This window comes from Elephas maximus, chromosome 1 (genome assembly GCF_024166365.1).
Source record: "Elephas maximus indicus isolate mEleMax1 chromosome 1, mEleMax1 primary haplotype, whole genome shotgun sequence".
NCBI lineage: Eukaryota > Metazoa > Chordata > Mammalia > Proboscidea > Elephantidae > Elephas > Elephas maximus.
This window is the reverse complement of record NC_064819.1, coordinates 188,722,528-188,725,424: the sequence shown is the minus strand read 5'-3', so window position 1 is coordinate 188,725,424 and position 2,897 is coordinate 188,722,528.

Here is a 2,897-nt window from a genome sequence, read left to right as displayed (position 1 = left end):
GACTGGTCTATTTGATTTCTAAGCCAGGGATCTTAATTATATATACTACATGATTAACTACTGAGAGTTAGTTGATATTTATAAGGATGTGTGTATGTTTAAGTATGTGTTTAGTACATTTTAATTTTTAGTATGTGGTATTCCTGACAGAGGGAAAAAAAGCATTATTAAAGAAAAATATTCTGGTAAGTGTTAGCTCTGTAAAAGTTTCTTGTATATACTAGGATTAAATATATCAAGAAATTAATATGTTTTGTATGAGGGGTATAAAGAAGTTGATTTTAAACCATTATTATTAACTTCCTTAGTATATTGAAAATAACTTTGTCCTAAACCTGGATAGTATATCTTATGGTATAGTAGAGTTTTAGGCTGTAAAGCAGAAGCTGGCAAATTTTGACCCACAGGCCAAATCTGTCCTGTAATCTATCTTTGTAAATAAAATCTTAATTTATTTAATTTTTTTCTTTAGTTTTAATTTTATTGGTACATAGTTATGATTATTTGTGTGTATATATTGTTTATGGCTACTTTTCCACTACAACAGCAGAGCTGAATAATTGCAACCTAGACAGTATGGGCCCGAAGCAAAAGAAGTTCAACTTCTGATCCTTGACAGAAAAAGTTTGCCAATTTCTACCCTGACAGGATCTTTGAGATTATCTAATTTTCTTTTCTCTCCCACCGTCCACTTTCCCATTTTATTGATAATGTACTTGAGATCGAGCTATGCTTAGTGAATTACAGAAATTAATTGCATATCCAGGACTAGAAACCAGGTCTCTTATCTCTCAATTTAGCACTTTAAATTAAGCTTTTTTTTTTTTTTTTTAAGGCACATGTTTGTAGACAGACAAGGGACTTTGAGTGGATTTTGTTCCAGTCTCTAAATCATTTCCCATGTGGTGAATTAGGTTCATAAGCTAGGAAAATAGTTCCTGTAAGTTCACAAACACAAAACCAAATCACAGAGCAACCTGCTTTCAAAGGCTACAATTTTACCCAAATAACACATGATTTGGCAGGCTGTCATTTAGAAAACCGGTTGTTAGTGGATAGAAACAGTTTGTTCACTCCACATCTGCTTTTCTTAAGTTCCCTAACCTTCATATTTCCTGAAATTTTTGAAAGTGTAGTTGACCTGTTAAAGCTGGTTGCTGGTTATCATGCTATTTTCCATAGTTTTATGATTGATAGTATAATATTTCTGAAAGTTCATAGTCATATATTTAAGAGAGAAAATACTTCCACAGTAGCTATTGTTCATACAGTGTGTGCATGAATTTGCCCTTTATATTTTCAAACTGTGCAGTCTTATTCTTGACACTGATTCCCTCTAAAAACCAAATCAGGATAAGGATCAAAGACTTCAAACCTACAGTTTTATTTGTATATATAAGTTAAACCTTCCATTGATAGGCACAGACCATGATTATGGGAAAGTAGACCTTGCTGCATGAGAAAAAAAATATTGTTATGATTAAAGTATAGGCCTAAACATTATTTACAAAGCTTTAATTTGTGCCAGTGGAATCCTTCCAACTTTCTAGAAGGCGACTTGCTCTGAAATAGTGGTGCCACATTTGCAGAATATGGTATTTAATTAGTGAACTTAACATTAAATGCAGATGCCTGGCATCCACAAGTTTGAATGTTGGGATGGGAGTCGTTAGGGATCTGTATTATTAATAAGGTATGCAGGTGATTCTGAAGCACATCAAAATTCCTCTGGTATGGAGGAGACTCTTTTTCCCTGACAAACTAGAAAACTAGGTTTTAACTCTGGCTGTTTTACTAAATTGCTAAAGGTGGCCTTGGACTAGTTACTTAAGTATGAAAAAAAGTTGGGGAGGGCTCCTATTGAAAATCCCTGCCTCCTTTTATAGTTGTTCTCTCCTGCACACTCACACACACAAATACACACACACATACAACACACACAAACAGGTTCTCTTTCTCTATTGAGAAATGCAGTAGTAAAAACAAGAACGAGGCTATTGAGAGGGAGGGGAAGGATTCTTCAGTTTTCTCATCTGTAAAATAAGGATGATGATAGTATTCACCTCAGGATTATTGTAAGGATTAAGATAATGGAGATAGGTGTTTAGTATAACGTCTGCCACATAAAGCATTCAACAGAAGTTAACTTATTAGATTTTATCACTCTATAATCATTGTTATTATTGATGCCAAAATGACTTAAAACTATAATTCATTATAATAACCCCATTTGCCCATTGGCATGGAGTTGATTCTGACTCATAGCAACCTTGTAGGACACAGTAGAACTGCCCCACAGGGTTTCTAAGGAGCGGCTGGTGGATTCAAACTGCCAACCTTTTGGTTAGCAGCTGAGCTCTTAACCACTGTGCCACCACGGCTCCAATTCAGTATAATAGAATATTTTTCCTCTGCAAAACCAAAATAAGAAAGAGCTTCTCTCATTCATTCACTCCTTCAGTCATCCATTTATTAAAATAAGTAATAATTGCTGCTTTCCAGCATCCTGTCACTGCCCTGCACTGAGAACACAATGTTGAATAGTATGTGATCTCTGACCTCAAGAGACTTATATTTTAAGGGAAAATGAAGACCAATAAACCAACTCATTGTTCCTATAATTTTCCACTTTGAAGTACAATCATCTTTCTACTGAGAAAAGAAACTGACAATGCTATGGGGTACCTCTGGGATCTTGTTCTTCCCTGATAAATCACTCAGCGTATTGCTCACACTCCAATATTCAGTAAGGGAGATAAATAATGGCTCTTTTCAACAATTTTCAGTATCATATTGGTCTCGTCATAGAATTTATATTCACCTTGTCAAAGACATAATAGCCTAGAATCAAAACTGTTTCTTTTATAAAGAAGGCCACAAACATTCGCCAAAAAACC